At 54.4% G+C, this 16730-nt stretch overlaps 1 long non-coding RNA gene across 3 annotated transcripts; it reads right to left on the minus strand.

Moving 5' to 3' along the window:
* Window positions 1-656: 656 nt before the first annotated feature.
* On the minus strand, window positions 657-7802 carry LOC306653305. 3 transcript variants are annotated; one of them, XR_013761695.1, is made up of 5 exons: window positions 7700-7802; window positions 5144-5224; window positions 4397-4921; window positions 4223-4263; window positions 657-2621 (listed from the first exon to the last, which is right to left on the minus strand). It is a non-coding gene; the product is annotated as an uncharacterized lncRNA (long non-coding RNA). The 3 variants fall into 3 exon arrangements; XR_013761696.1 differs by having other exon boundaries at window positions 4223-4266; XR_013761697.1 differs by having other exon boundaries at window positions 657-4921.
* Window positions 7803-16730: the final 8928 nt, after the last annotated feature.

Consider the following 16730-nt stretch of genomic DNA (forward strand, 5'->3'; position numbering starts at 1 on the left):
CACTTTCCACCTGATTAAAGCTACAGCTCCTCACTGTCTCCTGAGCCCCCAGAATCAACTACATGGACCCAAAGTCGCCAGCGGGCTCGGGTGTATGATTCAACTCTGAAGCCAGCCTGGACCCCTGGATTAGGAACGGGGAGCCGTGTCAACCTGAGGCTGAGAAGAACCCTTGAGGTCCCTAAAGAGTGCTCCCCGCTCCGCTCAGGGGAGCAGTTGGTTCAGATCCCTCTGCCTGTGGTCACGAAAAGGCTGAAAAGGACAGCCCGGGTCAGAAGCCCAAACAGCCGCCAAGTGCGGGCATTGCTGTGGTGCAGTCCCCCACCGTCCAGGAGGACCAGGGCCCCGGAGCTCAGAAGCCTGAGGATCCTGGATGGTGGGGACCCCCACCCCAGGTCTCAAAGCGGCCACAGGCAATGTGAGTCATGGCTTTAGGGTTCCGCTTGAATGATGGCTGCAGATGTGCAGGTGAGGAGCCCAGGAAGGAGCGTCCACCAGCTAAAATCCCTCTCCTCTGGAAATGTGGCCACCTGCTGCTCCCGCTCTCCCTCCTGCTTTCCGGTGGGGGTGGGAGGGGGTTTTCAGAGGCCTCAGCCCTCATCCCAGCCCTGTCTCAACAGCTCCCTGGACGGGGGGGGGGGGGGGGGGGGGGGACAATGGCCATCCCTTCACTCTGCTCCCTGGGTGTGGGTAGGAGCTGGTTCTGCCACTTGGAAAGAGGGTAGTTCTGAGCCGTGCCACAGAACCTTCCTGCTCCAGCCACCCCTCCAGTTTTCCCCATTTCGCTGAAGGTCTGACTTGAGCCTAAAGTTTAACTGGAGTGATCTTGATGGCTCTGCCTCGGGGTGAGAAATGTACCAGACTTGGGACAAAGAGGGTGAGTTTGCTGCTGGGGACAAACCTGTTCTCAAGATGTCAGTGAGCTCTAGGGTTCAGGACAAGCGTGGGGTACAGGGCATGTGGGCAGAGGGATGCCAGGTGGTAGGAGACTCAGCAAAACCTCCGATTCAGGGCCTGGTGTGGACCCCGGGCCTCATGCCTGCTAGGCCGAGGCTCTCCCACTGGGCCCCAGCACCAGCAGAGGTCGAGGTTTTGATCTCCTCTGGGCAGCTGGCTGATGGACCGACAAACCACCAGGTCTCAGAGCCCAGGGAAAGCCTCACTGCATCCTCTCACGGGGACCCAGGTCCCTCCACCTCTCGGCCTGGAGGGGGTAGGCATGGGGGCCCGACACCTTGATGGGACGCCCTACTCTCTCATGCAGGTAAGTTCTCAGGGGCCCAACACAGGCCGAGTGTGTGCTAGAGCTGGAAAGTGACTCAGGTGCTCAGGTGTGTGCACCAGGTGGGGCGAGGGCCCTGCGGCCTGCAGCCTGCCGGCAGCCTCCTTCCCCAGTCACCTCAAGGCCCAGCACCCCTGGCCCTCGCGCTGAGACAGAGGCAAGGACTTAAAAGAGGAGCAAAAGGAACATTGGTCGTGGCACCAAAACGAGAAGTTGGCTTAAGAACCTGCGCGGCCCCTGCCCTGCGGACGCCCGGTTCACCTCATTATGAAAATCAGTGTGTTTCCTTCGCAGACAAAGGAGGCTCCTCCTGAGGCCCATGCTGGAATCCAGCAGCTACCTCATTAGCGTCTGCGGCCTCTTCCTTCCACAAGGCCCAAGATTAGCCCTGTGTTCATTAAGGGAAAAGGGCGGAAGGTGGGATAAAACTGAAAACCCAGCTGGGGGCGGGGAGGCTCATGGCGGACAGTGTACCTTGGGATTTAATCACCATCCAGGGGGTGGCGGGGAGGGGGCAGGAGCAAGAGGTTAAACTCGATGAAGGAGTTAAAAACCCGAAATGGGGCTATTTGATTTGAAAGCTTCCTGGGATTTGTCATCGGGATAATCGATTTAAAAGCTTCCTCCTGTTTTCTTTCTTCTAGCCCAACCCTGACCTAAGAGGCAACCTTTTCCTGGATGAGTTTTTGGGGGTTTTAATATTTCCTAAGTCTCTATTTCCTACCTTTCTGTCTCTAATGCCTTTTCTAAATTGTTGGTTTCTTCTTTCTCTCCAGCCCTCCTCCCTCTCCCCTTCACTGCTCTGTCTGGTTCTCCCCGTGGGAACCTAACTTGGAAGAAAACCTAGCCTTGACTCTAATTGCATTTTCTCCCGAAGGCTCCAAGACTTTAGTTCAAGTCCCTTGGCTAGAGTGTCTGGCACTTACCTGCAGCCTAGTCCACCTGACCTGGAAAGGGAAAGGTTGTCAACCCTCGTTTGCAACTGAGTTAAGGTGGCTCGGGAGAGTGGACTTAGCCCGTGGTCTCAGCACTCGGTGGTGGTTTCACTGGGACTCGAACCCAGGTCGATTGACTTGCGAGTGCCAAGAACAAGTGTCCCCACGCAGCTGTGGGAGTGTGTGTGAATAGGTGGGTGTGAGACGCAGAGCCATGTGAGGACAGGAGTGGAAAAGTGTCCGTGTGTCATCAGCCGGAAAGGTGTCGAGAGCTAAGGCACAGAAGTCTTTACCTGAGGAGAGCCGGTGGACGGAGCAGAGTGGGTCAGGAAGCAGTGGGCTGAAGAGGAAATGGAGTGAGGAAGGAAAGCAGCAAGTGTAGACAGTTCTTTCGAGAAGCTGGGCTGTGAAGGAAAGACAGACACTGGAGTGGCTAGAAAGGAGGACAGGAGGTGCCCGGGCTCCGGGCTGCAGAGAGTCAAATCAGAAATCCAGAGGGGACACTGAGGTGGGGAAACAGGGACACATCGACTGCTGGACCCTCAGAGGCAATGGGGGCACCGATCTGGTGCGGGGGACCCGAAGGGAGGAGCCACTTGACAGCCTCTGCTTCCCTGGGAGGTGGCAGGCCAGCCCTGGGTCAGGACAGGGTGTTGTGAGGATCAAATGAATGGATGGTTGCAAAACGGGGGACATAAACGTCCACTGTTGTCACCCACTGACAGCAGGACCCTCGATTTTACAGCCCACTTGAATCGTCTATCTCGCCAAGGGCCTGGATTTTCACTGACCACAAATTATTCCTCTTGAACATTAAGGATGTAAAAACCAGTGGTAAAAGCTCCTGCCAGTCTCTGGAAGACAAAAGGTTCCCTCCTAATAGCCTGAATTAACTCAAAGCAGGTCTCCGCCCACTTCATTTGTCACCTTCCAAGTCATCCTTCCACCTCCATTTGCCACATAATCCAATCAGCCCCTTTCAGATGCCTGGGGGCTATTGTCCACGCCAAGCTGGGCTTCTCTAAAGCAACCCAGAGTTGTTTTTGTCTTGTCCGGACAAAACTGGTTGGCTTAAAAGGGGACCAAAGAAAGTGCTGGTCAAATGAGGACCCCAATTAGCTTCCGAGAGACTGTTTTCATATCTTCATACCCCACGCCTAGCCTGGTGCACTGGGCATATTGTCAGCGGTTCAGAAAATGTTTGTTGAATTAATTCCGTTTTTATTTATTTGGGAACTTATTGACTAAGCGTGAACCACACAGCACCTACTGGGTGCTCACTGATGGCTGAGGGGGAGTGGGCAAGGGCCGCCTGCGTGCCAGGGTCCTGCCGTTTCCACAGAGGTTCACAAAGCACTTGCACAGGCCTTACATCACTTGGTCTTCAAAAGCACCCTGTGGGGTAGATGGACTGGGGTGGGTTTTTTTTCTTAAATCCCCATTTAGACCATGAAAGGAACTGAAATTTGGAGAAGTTAAGCGACTTGTTTAAGGTCACACTGTTATTAAGAGGTGAGGCCAGCACATGGCACCAGCATTGCGGCCACTAGGACCTCCAGGACCACCCTGGGCAGCTGGGGTTTCAGACTGACTGTCCCATGGTGGAATGTTTGATTTGAAAGAAAAGAAGCCCTCTTAGAACTCTGGGCTGGGGACAACAGAGGGATCAGGGGCAGCTACAGGGGCATCCAGGGTCTGACGTGACCCCTTCTCTCGCTAGCAGTGTGACAATATACTTACCTGCCTCCCTCCCCCATTTCCTCATATAAGTCCTACTCCACGGGACAGGCGGCTGGCTCTCACCGATCTCATTCCTGCCTACCTTTTTAAAATCATGTCAATCAGTACCAAATCCATCCTCCCAGAACCTCAGCAGGCTTACTGCATACATGTGTCACCTACGAGTAACAGTCATGCTACTTAGAAGGTGCCCTGGAAGTGGCCGCATGCACGATTCACGTTCTCACTCAAGTCTGCCCGACGGCCATCTTTGTGGAGCCCCTACCTGGTGCAAGAAGAGCCCCCTGCGTCGGGGCTGTCGGGCGTCTGCTGGAGAGCAAATAACACGAGTGAGACAAATGCGTGGCATGGAGAAAGGCTGACCTGCCAAACCCTTTCAACAAACACTTGCTGACCACCTCCTCTGTGCCCGGTCCAGCCCCAGGCTGCTCTGGCTCACCTGATTCTCACAACAGCCCTAGGAGGTTGCTCCTATCGTGCCCATTCCCTAGAAAAGGACAGGGAGACCTCACAAGAGGTGGGCATGCCTTGGGTGGGTCAGGCGCATGCTCATTCCACAAGCCCACCAAGGGCCCCAGAGGTGCCCATGAGGCACTGTCAAGCCCTTGGCCCAGGTCCCCCTCCTGGGAAGTTCCCAAAGGAATCCTTCCACTCGAGACATCAGAAGGGTAATTAATGGCATAGTCGGCCATAAAAGACCGACACCCCCATGGGGAGGGAAGCACTCCAGGTGACTGGCAGGGAAACAAGCAGACACACAGGAGAGCATCCACACACGAGGCGCAGGCACAGGTGGGGGCTACCCGCCAATGCCCCCTCACTAGGGCATTGGTTTAAGTCTTTAGCTGGGAAGGTCAGCAGGCAGGTGAGCTCTGGTCCTCTTCTTCTGACGTCATCCTGGTCCTGGTGTCTCCTGGCTGCTTCATGTGCCCTGGGATTGAGGAATCCATGCTCCTGGTGCCCTCTGCAAATGACCAAAGGTAAGCAGAAGCTAGGTAGGAGTTGCAATTCACGTTAGTTAATTAGAGTAAGAACTAATTGTTTAACATTGTAAATTGTGTTTAGTGGTAATGGGTCTGGGGGTGGACGAGCGGGGTCTCAGGTCATGGGCTTCTGCCGGCCATGTTGTGTACAAAGCCCCACAGGAGGATCACAGTACCACGAGGTGGAGGTGAGTGGCAGGCACCTTGGCAGCAGCTTGTCATCCGGAAAGGTGGTCCTTGGAGACGAAGGGGTGAACCGATGATGTCATCCCTGAAGAGAGACCCTGTGGCATGGGAGGGGGCAGATTAGAAACCATCTTGATGACCTCTAACGGCAGGCACTGGAACAGCACAGAGAAGGAGGGGGCAGTTGGAGGGAAAGGGAAGGAGCGGGAAAGGGGAGGGGGGAGAGGAGGGGGGAGGGGAGAGGGAGGAGGAGAGGGAGGGGAAGGGAGGGAGAAAGGGGAGGAGAAAGGAAGGATGACGAAATGAGCAGGGGAGGGGGGAGAAGGTAAGAGGAGAAATGGGAGAGGGAGGAGGGAGAGAAGAAAAGGGAGGGGCAGGAGGAAGAGGAGAACCGGAAGAGGGAGGAGGGAGACAAGTGGGAGGGGGAGGAGAGCAAAGGGAGGGGGTAAGGATGACTTGATTGACAAGGCACAAGTGTTAGCTGTGTGCGCCTGCGCAACTCACAGCCAGGTCTAGTGGGCCGCGAGCCATTTGCACAAAGAGACCGCTAGGGGGCGCGCGGCCCGCACCCAGAGCCCACAGCACAGCCACCTGCGGCGCCCCCGCCCGCGCGCAGCTGCCAGAGCCAGGCTGGCGTAGGTGGGCGGGGGACGCCCAACAGGTCTCAGGCCTGGAGGGGCACAGCGCACTCAGCCCATCGCTTAGGGCCGCCATGTCCCCAGAACGCCTCGCCAAGTCACCACCAGACAGAGTCCACTTACAGACACGGGCAGCACCCATATGCATGTAACCAGAGGGTCTCCTGCGCCCCCTACCACAGCGGTCCCCTCGCACCAGGGAGATGGAAACGTATCTAGAAGACCCCGCCATAGGGGGCTTCCCAGAGCACGATTCCACTTTTGATAAGTATAAACACAGAAATCTCGCCTCTAACCATCGGTAAGTCCAATTAAACAAATTAAAAATTTTAAAGGCCCAGTTTTCGATACACCGTTTTCACTCATTTTTGTGGTCTAGGGACACACGATATAGCGTAAGACGGACCACCCTGGCTCTCCCCTCCTTTGCTACCAGGCAGCAACAACCCTCCTCCCCAAAATCTTGCCTTCTCCCTTTAGCCACCGCAAGAACAAGACCCCGCACTATGGCGCCTAATTAACTCTTCTAGGTCTCTTCATCCTGCTCAAATGAGCCACACCTTCCTAAGACCCTGGAAACCAACAGCCATGAAAATAAACTAATCTGCGTCCACGCTCTTCCAAGACACCCTAAGTCACACAACCAGTGCCGAAGAGGGCATCTCTGCGAATGCTGCAAGCGCTCCGCGGTGAACCCGAAGACCTCCAAACATCTCCCCCTTATGTGCATCAACCCAGAATCCTCCAGTAAATCCTGCACCCGACCCCCTCCAGTAGGAGAACAAAGGCCACCTCCCCTCCCCACCCCGCCCCCCAAAATTCCGCAGTGCCACCAGCGCCCTCTTGCGGCCAGCAAGAAAACCTTCCAGAAACCTGCCACGTAGCAGCCCGCTTGCGCCCCCCCACAGCCCGCCAGCCCAGGATGGGGAGGGGGCGACTTGGGGGTTTAACGGGGACAAAGGAAACGGCAAAATACGACTTTACCAAAGTCTAAAGCCCATAACATGTCAGATTCTTCCAGCGACCATCACTCCACACGCAATGCGGAAAAGACCCGGACCCCAATTCCCAGCTCTCAGCACCCAGACCCCCCCAACACACCCCCTTTTCTGCATTTCTCCCTTCCTTCTTCCCAGAGGCAAGTGCACGGCCTTCTCTCCAGCCTAACTCACCTCCTGTTTCTATTCTACCTGTACCCCAACTTCTTGACCCTCTCCTCAACCCCCCTTCTCTATGCAACTGATTCTAGAGGGCTCCTGGCAGGTTTGCACTTGGGCACCCACTCTCTCCACTGTTAAAGTGACTGATCAGGGTAGAAGCAGATATCATTTTTAGATTTTTGCTCTCAGCTTTGCCTGGAGTCTGCTCTGCACTCAACCTGGGTACCTGATTCAGAGTCCCTGGCAAATAGGAACCTCTTGCCCTCACACCCATGGCCCACCAATAACCCCGATAAAGACTAGGGGGAAAGTGCTCCCACAGACCCTTCTCTTCGGCCCTTTCCCCTCCTAATTCATAGGGCATGCAGAACGCATCGCCGCCATATCTCCCACTATTAAGACGATTCTAAGGGTGGCTTTGAACCCAGAATACCAATATTTTGGACCCCCGTGACTTCGACACACTGGTTCCAAAAGGAGATTGATCTAATTCCTCCTGCTCCTCTGCATCAGAGTCCCTGCCACCCACGCTACCCTCAGCTACTGGGCAAGAAAGGGACCCTGATGTCCCCCCCAGGAAAATGTGCCTCAAAATTCCCTTCCTGACAGGATTTCACGCCTGATGCTTGGGGACCAGGCAAAGTGGCCGCCTTCAGGAGAAGGTCCCCGGCAGGCATCCGTCCTTCGGCATGTCCAGGCGGACAGAGCCCTACCTGGAAGGGGGTGGCCTCTTCCTTTTGCACATCCTCATAGGCAAGGATGGCCAACCACTCACCAGGTGAGGGGTTCTCGCGTGGGCGCCCCAGCTCTTCGGAGGAGCTGCAGCCATGGCTAGCAAGCCAAGGCGCGCTCCATCTCAGCTCTCCGCCGTCTGCGCTAGGGGCTGGCTGGGTGGGGTTTATATGGAGGCGCAGAAGGGGTGGTCTCTGACGTCAGCGCATTCTGCTGCAATGCGCTCATTTCTCTAAAAGTGATTGGCTGGAAAAATGAGCCCCCCAGATTCTATGACAAATTGCTCTAGCCGCACCCAGATTGCAGCAAAGAACGGAGGAAAAAATTCTGCCGCAGTGCCCCTGGCCGCCATGACCAACACCCTGTGGTCGCTGGTGCTTTCCCCTGCATGAGCCCTAATCGTGCAAAACAGGGCGATTTGTGTGCACAATTTGTGGGGAAATCACCCCAAGGTATGGTTGTCCTTAGACAGGCTGAGGCTAAAGGTAGGGTCCCGGGGGCAGCCATCACACACCTGGCTATTTCGGAACATCGATCAGAGGATGAGAGATAGGGAAAGAAAATGATGCTTTTTGCTTATTGTTCTGGAAAATAAAAAGCCCCGGGGGAAGATAACTGGTTCCCAGATGTACGCCTGCGGCTGTCACCCGTTTCTAGCTCACCCCGTTTCTGATGCGTTATCTTTGACACAGGAGACTCAGCGTCTTGAAGTCAGAAAAACCTGGGTTTTTTTAGTCCCCGGTTCTGCCACTTAAAACCGGTGAACCCGGAACTGTGCAATGTACCTTCCTCTTTCAGGGGTCTTTTTCTTCCACTTAGCAAGGGGGTGTCTCCCCCCATCCCTGCCCTGCTGACCACCGTTGTAATAAGAATGTAGATCTGAGCCCTGTCCCACTAAGAAAACTACTTTGCTGGCGAGGAACAGAGTTCTATGTAGCGATGACTGGGGTGCCCCCAAAATTGGGGTGATTTCACCGCACACACACTTGGAAGGAGTCCCCCGCTCCAACCCAGGAAAACAGGCAGGGACACATGTTGCTGTGGAGGATAGCTGCATAGCCTCGTGCTCGGGACTTGGCACATGAGAGTTAATCCTTAACAGGTGGCCCCTCCAGCAGCTCTACCCGCCCAAGTGGCAAAGTGGGCAGTGCCGTCAATCAAATGTCCTCTCGCAAAGGTCAAAATGCTGTTGAAAGGAACTTAGGATCTATCTTAGGGTGACAGGTGGGTGGCAGCCGGGAGGACAAGGAAGGCGCGTGGTGACAGAAAGGGGTGAGAATGAGTGATGGACCCCAAAGGGGAGGCCATTCCGAGAGTATCAAGTTTAAAAAGCTCTCCCGCACTTCTTTGGGGGGTTTCATGCCGCTTCAGAGCAAGCCCCTAATGCCCAGCAATCCTGCAAGGCGCCGGTAAGAGAGTAGGGCTACTTCCAATCCCAGGGCTACTGTCCAGGGAGGTGAAAACTGACCACCAGGTCTCCAGAGACCTTAAGGCGTGGGGCTCATTGACATGGGATCCCACGCATTATTGGGGAGATAAGGATTTGGGACTTTGGGGGGCATCGTGAAGAGCTACCTGAATGTGTCTGACAATGGGGGAGAAAGAAAACACCCCCTTTACAGGCTGCGGGGCACGCAAGAGCCCCAGAGACTGGAGCCCCGGAAGCAACACTGGCGAGACAGAAAGGCCCGCACCAGCCGCATACGTCAAGAAAGCTTCAAAAAATCATGGCTCCAAGCACCCCAGTCAACAGAGAACGTTTATTAGCCACGGTATTAATAGCTAGGAAACAGCCGGAGCTGGCCGAAGCCAATCAGCATCCAGAAGCCCCTGTCGTCAGGCCCCCGCAGCCAATCAGACGCCAGCAGGCCCGGTTGCTAGCCTCTGGGGGCAGAGGCGAGGGGTGCGCAACGTCACGGGGGCTCACGATCGCGCAGTGCGTGGGAACCCAGGCGGCCACCAGAGAGCATCACTAGCCACGCGCTAGGGGTCCCGGGAGGCTGCCGTGGAGGCAGTGCCTCCCGCATCCGCCCTGCGACCCCGAAAGAACATGAGTTGACGTTCTAGGGGGGCCCTAGGCCTTGGTTGGGGTGCCCCCGGGGGGCCCGGAAAGGAGAAACTTTCTGACACTCGATGCCCACTTTCTGTCTTCAAGGCCTGACACCCGTGAGGAAAGTTGGGTCTCCCGATGTGAAGTTGGCCTCTTTGCCTTTTTTTTTCTGGGTTCCCTGGCCCCTAAGTTTGCTCCTTACAGTCTGACGGCAAACCCCACCCCTCCGCTCCAAGGCTTTACCTACAGGCCACACTCAAAGACCCTGGAAATTATGTTTCTGACGAAAGAACCGCGAGTTTGGATCTCAGCTCTGCTCCCTCCTAGCAGGGAGGCTGAGGTCCAGGCCCTTCCCCTCTCTGGGCCCCTATTTCCTCATCTGGAAAAAGGAAAGAGTTGGACAAGAGGGTCCCCAAGGAGCCTTCCAGTCCTGCTTTGCTTGATTTGAATGTATACATCAGGCGAGTCAAATGTCTTCCAGAACATTCTGCATGACAGTAATTAGTATCAGGTGTATCCTGCAGTCCATGTGGTTACTTCATCATGCGCTTTTCTTTCCATTGTATTTTATTTTAAACAGAACTCCATGGCAGCATGTTTATCCTTCTGGCTTCCTAAAAGAAAGAAAGAAGATAGGGGGAAAAAAGGCAAAGAGAGAAAGAAAAGACTGCTGTAAACTAATCTCCACTGAACGTGGTTTAACCACAATTTAAAAAAAAAAAAAAAAATCCATATGTTTAAAATGTTTTTGTTGGCTTTTCTGGAGCTCAGAACCTAACTTTTTAAATATTTATTGGTTCAAAGAAATGGAAGAAATTCTTGAAGAAGCCAGACCTATGGTAATATTTGGATCTGAGCTGGTTCTCGATCTGGGCAATGCTGTACATGCTTGCCCTGCTCAAAAAGGACATTTGAGGGCTCAGATTCATATCTGAGGGGAAAACAGACAAGGAAATGCAGGTTTGAGAAACTGAGCACTTTCCCTTGGTGCATGCTGAAACCCAGCCCTCCCTCAGTCCTGGAGGAGAGCCAGTGTCCCAGACACGGGGCTTAGCTTGCTTCTCGTCCTCCTCCTTCTTCCTCTTCTTCCTCCCCCCACCCCCAACATAGATCTAATTCAGAGCACACATTTTTCTTCTTTTTTTAAATTCATACTTGGGAACCCTCAAAAGCAGTGTGAGCAATCTGTCCACATGTACGCACTTGTGGGCAAGTGTACAAACGTCCTAAGATTCAGCCAGGAAATGAACACAAGGTCCTCTTTTTCATCTCCCAGGCATGGGTAAACTCACTCTCTTCTCAAAAACCGTACTGAGGGCTATTGCGAAACAGCATGCTCAAGTGCCTGCCTCTCTAAGCAGCCTCCCCATCTTCCAGGTCCCTTAAAACGTGCGTGTTCCCCAAAGATCTCTCAGAGCACCCTCTGCACTGCTGGGGCTGCAGCCACAGCCGAGGCTGCTTCAGCTACCAGGCTCTGCTGTTGCAGTCCTGAACTTGAGCTCCCTCGCCAGCCTCTGGCAATTCAAACCCCAGGATCACACGTGGCTGAACCCCCTCCCATCCCACCACAGACCTAAACCAGAGTCAGAGAAGCTGCAGAGTGCACCGAGGGGCTTCCCCTGAGTTCCATGAGGCTGGGTTGTTTGTTTGTTTGTCTGGAATTGCCAGATACAACCTCTGTGCTTCCCACCAAGTGCAAGATTGAGCGCCACGTAGACAGGACAATCTCCTCTTCCAGGTCTGAACCAGCTGTATGGAATGCACACCACCCCAGCTCCCTGGTGTCCGAGGCACCCTACTCCCTAGGTTCTGGGTGCAGCCACAACTCTGCACAGAAAAGTTTTCAAATTGTAGAAACGAGAAGAAAAATAAAGTTCAGCACCCCCTGCAGAAGGCCAAGGAGGAAGCTGACTTCCCAGGAGGCCGCTGGCGGTGCGGCCGCACATATGTCTGAGTAAATGTTCAACAATGAGCAGTTGCCCTTTACGCCTGGCTCGGAGGCGCACATGGTGTGGGGAGAGGGCGGCAGGTTCTTCAGTAATACTTTTCCTTAATGAGGGCTGGTGGAAAGAGCTGGAAGGCACACTCCCAAAACAGCCCCGCTAGTTGTTCTGGGTGAGCAGATTCGGGTGGTTTTTCTTTGTCTTTCTACTTTTATGAATTTCTACAGTGGCATGTGTCACTTCCATGATGTGCTTTTTTATTTTTTATTTTTTTTTAAATGCAGCAGTCCAAGAAGACTGGCCACTTCAGCTCTTCCTTAGGGACCTCAAATATAAAATCTTTTTTCTAATAAGTAAATAAAAATCAAGGGACTCAAGCATCATGTCCCACACAGCATAAGACACTTACTGAACACAGGCATTCCCAGTGGGTAGTGGGCAGGGGTGGTGTGGAGGGACCAGCGGCAGCCACAGTGCTACACCCCACGTTCGGAAAGGAGTTCTTCAGCCCCCTGCAAATGCATGGCTCGCAGACAAGAGCAAGAGGAGGGACGCAGAGGCCATTAGGAACAGGGCCTAAGAGGGCAGACGGCTGCCCCGGGTTGGAATTCAGAAGTGACATCTTGACTCTAGGGAAAAGTGGCCACGCTACCCTGCTCTCCCTCACCACCCCAGCCCCCCTGGCCTTGGGCAGGGGCCAGCCCCGGATTCAAGCTAGGGGTTTTCTTGGCCCCACTCCATGGAAATATTTCCTTCGGTGGAGCAAAGAACTGCTTCATTCAACTGCCTGCGGCTAGGGAGGGGGTGGCTTTCACTATGTTGACAGAGAGCAGCCCAGGTCTGAGGAGGGGCCCCTAGAGGAGAAAATGTATTCCAGGTAGAACAGGACTGGAAAGTTTGCTTTGCTTTTTTTTTTTTTTTTTAAACTAAAAGATTGCTGACGGTTGAAAAACTGCCACCCCACCCAAGAGGCTCCCAGAGAAGATGTTTGTAGTAGGTTTCAGCAAAGACTAGCAATATCTTACTGTCGAAAGGAAGGGGGCCGGGGCTGGGCACACTTTCCATTTAAATATTCAGGGTCCGGATCCTTCCAGAGCCCACAGGCAGCCTCCCTGAGCCACGCCTGGTGACAGTCCTGTCTCCGAGCTGAACAGAAGACACCTGTGAGAGCCCAGGGTACTGGGAGAGGACCCTTAGAGACCCCCGGAGGGCTGCCCTGCGCTGAAAGGGCCTGAGAAACACCGAGGGCCGCACGGAGTGCAGCAGGGGGCCACGCTGCCTTGTGGCCCATACTGCTGAGTTGGTCCCTCCAAGCCACGTACCTAATTCAGGGATGACAACTGAGGAAGCTCAAGGAGGCCAGCGATTTTCTTCCCAGTGTGCAGGGAGCCCAGAAATCTTGCCTGGTGGCTGAGGGTTTGAACCTGAGATCATGCGATCAGACCCAGGCGTAAATACACTTGCTACCTGTGAGACTCCTGGGCTAGTTGCTGAACCTCTCTGATCCTCATTCACATGATCCATACAATGGGGATAAAAAGTGGCTCCTTCAGCCAGAGACTAAGTGGGAGAAAGAAGCATACTCACTCCTCTATCAGTGACATCTACCACAGCTGGATGTCTTGAGGGGGAGTGAAGAGACCTTTTTGTTTTCCATGTTGTTAGCAATTATTTTGTAAGAAGCATAAACTTATTTTCATATATATTGTACATAGTTTTCATATATATATGAAAGTATGTATACATATATATATATATATATACCCTTTTTTTTTTCCTGAGATGAGGTTACTGTGTGTTGCTCAGTCTTCAAATTCCTGGGCCGTAGCCATCCTCCTGCCTCAGCCTCATGAGTAGCTGGGACTAATGGTGCACAACGCCACACCCAGCTCTGTTATAATTTTTTAAAAAGTTAATCCTACATACCAGCTAGGTCAATGAGCAAACAGTATCATCCGTGCCCTGCCCTTGACAGCTTCCTTCCCTTCAAACATAGGTGGGATCGCTTCCAATGTTCTTCTCTCCAAATTGCCTGTGCAAAACTGCTACTCCGGCCTGCAGTTTCAGGGATGGGCCCTGCCAATCCTGGAGAGAAAGGAGAAGCAGCCTCCCCGCTCCAGCCCCTTCGGCTGAGCCTTGTGGACTCTCAGTGGCCCAGGCTGGCCACCTAGCACAACCACCCAGCCCAGTGCTACCCACCAGCACTGTGCAAGCACAGATTCTCTTCCTAGCTGGGAGCTCCTATCCCAGAGCGTGGGGTCTGCAGGAAAGTTGGCAAGCTCGGTGGGAAAACATCTTCCAGATGAGAACAGAAGTTCCAGGTCTGGGTGTTCTCCGTGGTGGAGCGCCACGTTGCTCAGCGTGCTTGAGGCCCTGGGTTGATTCCCAGCACTGAAAACAAAAGACAGGTGGGTGAACACTCAGGCTCCGAGGTCAGCCAGCCTGACTGGAGTTCTCCTCACTCCAACGGGCAGCAGCTTGACTTGGGATGAGTTCCTTGAGAGCTCTCTGTACCTCAGCTTCCCCGCCTATAAAATGGGAATATCAGAGTACGACCTCCAGGGTTATCTAGAAGGTTAAATGAGATATGCATGTGAAGCCCTCCGAGTAGTGCTTGGGTACCCAGCACCCCCAGTGACCCAAGTGGCACCTTTCTACCTCATGCAGACAGCCCAAGCTGCTGCCTCCAGGGAGGGCAATCCAGCAGTGCCCACTTTCTCCCAAGGATGTAGGGAAGCTTCACCAAGCCCTCCTGGCTGGAATGACAGATCTGGGCCTGGCCGTCAAGAACCGTGCGCCTCTTGCCCTTCCACCACTAGCCCTCCCTGGGAACCCCAGGGTCAGGGCAGTGGCAAAGATTCCAAGGCTAGCCCATTGGTCCTCCACGCTGGCCCCTGATGCTCATGGGTTATAGCACCCTCATGCAGCCCACCCGAAGCTGCATGTCCTCCCAGGTGGAGTAACTTGACCACTAGGCCTGACTGAGGGGTGCCGAGGGTCACTCCAGAACGCTGCGGGTCACCTGGGGTCTCTGTGCTTCGCCCTGTCTACCAAGTTGCCCAGGCTTATGCTGTGCAAACGCCGCGCCCTCTGAGACGCAGGCTCCAGTGTTCAACATACAACATACCCTTTAGGTGTTTGCGGAAAGGATGAGTTTAAAGGCGCCTGTCTTTAGGTAAACGGAGCTGCCCTCGCGCATCTGACGAGAGCGCAGAGCAAACACGGGCCTCCTTCCGGAGGCTGGCCCGCTCCCTCCAGCTCCCAACCCTGCCCCAGGGTAGGTAGGGGAATGAGGTGGCACCCAACCCTCTGAGGAGGGTCCACTGCTGCTTCTTCACTTTGCCGAGCCTGGGTTTCCCTTCTGCAAAAATATGAAAATTAATATTCATGCCACAGGTTTGCTCTGAACACAGAATAAATGAGACTTTAAAAAAAAAAAAAAAAAAAAAAAAACTCCTGCATCATCCCAATGAAAATGAGTTCCGAAGATCAACGTCCTGGCTGGGGCAGGAGAGGCTCACTCTGAGCCAGTCACAGAGCCAGAATCGCCACCCCTAAATCCACCAGCTGAGCTTTCGCACGGTCAGCTTTTGCATAGTCAGTCAACTTCAAAAGGTGAATCCAACGCATTCATTCATTCAGCTCAAGAAACTCATGGAGGCCTGAAGGCCCTGCTGTAGACAGAAGGGGCAGCACCCTGCCCCCACCCGAGAGACGTTCAGGGCCAACAGTGCCACATTTCCGGGGCACCTTCTGTGCCCAGAGCTCTGCTCTGGGTGCCTCTGCTGGGACCCCCAGTGGGCGGCCTATTCAGCCCAGCCCCTGGAACCAAGCACAACCCCACCTCCCCAGGAGGATGAATCAACAAGTGGGAAATCGTCATTTAACCAGAAGGGAGAGCCCAGTGGGGGCTGGGATGCCCGTGAAAAGCTGGCATCTTGGCCGGGGGTTGGGGGTGGGGCGTCAGGAACATGGGCCCACGTCCTTTCCCGACAGCCTGGCCTTATGTACATTTCCCAGAAATTCGCTCTGTTTATCTTGAGGGGCCTCCCCAGAGCCGAAGTCATTCAAATCCTGTTTTCCGCTGTAAGTCACTTCTGGCTGGCTCAGGGCACAGGCATCTCGGAGCGTTGAATGTATAGCCACGTGGCCGCCTCAGAGATCCAAGCAAAACTGTCCGCTGCCCAGCAGAGCTGTCCTTGAAAGGCTGCAGTGTGTATCCCAGCCCCTGCTCCGGGCTTCCTGCAGGGCCCTAACACACGCCCTGCCCAGCTGGCCTTCCACTGCCCAAGTCAGGACCCGGGGTGGAGGGCTCTGAGGAGGCCCACCGGGGAAGTCGGGAAGTGGCCAGGGGCCTTGCGCAGACTTATCTCTCCCACCAGGCGGAAAGAAAGCCTGGTAAGAATGGGCACAGGCAGTGGGGAGAGGAGGACGGCAGAGGGAAAGGGACCAAGGTGACCGAGCTCCCACCACACGGACACACTGCTCCCTCTTCTGCTGCTGTTCTGCAGGGTCCCCTCAGGCCTCCTAGCCTGTTCCTGGGGGAAGATAGGGACTAAGGCTGGAATTTAGTGGAAGGACACATGCCCAGTTTGTGTAGGACACTGGTTCCGTCCCCAGCAACGCACGGGAAACCATTCCATCTGGAACCAGAGGTTCCCCCTGAACTTCCCAGGACATGGTCTCAAGACCTTGCTGAAACTCTCTGACCCGCTCCATGGGGAAAGGCCCCCCCAACAGGCTGGGAAGGAAGGCCTCACTGCACCCCATGTCCCCCCGCAGCAGCCAGGTAACAAGCACATTGTCACAGGGTTCATTTTGGGTCGGCGGTGGAATGCTCCCAACATCTGCTGCAGAGGCCCTGAGTCCAGGCAGGATGGCCTCTTCCCACAGCAGCATTCCCAGCAGGCTGGGCGGGGCCTCTAAACCAGAGATCTCAGCTCAGGCCACCCAGCAACCCCCCAAGTGTAAGTCTATGCTGAGCAGAGCACAGAGGCCAAGTCACATTCCCCAGGATCAAGATCTTCACACGGGAACTCAAGTTCCCTTTACATAAAGAAAAAACTCCCACCCACCCTGCC

The sequence above is a fragment of the Sciurus vulgaris genome (assembly GCF_902686455.1).
Source record: "Sciurus vulgaris genome assembly, chromosome: 2".
Classification (NCBI taxonomy): Eukaryota; Metazoa; Chordata; class Mammalia; order Rodentia; family Sciuridae; genus Sciurus; species Sciurus vulgaris.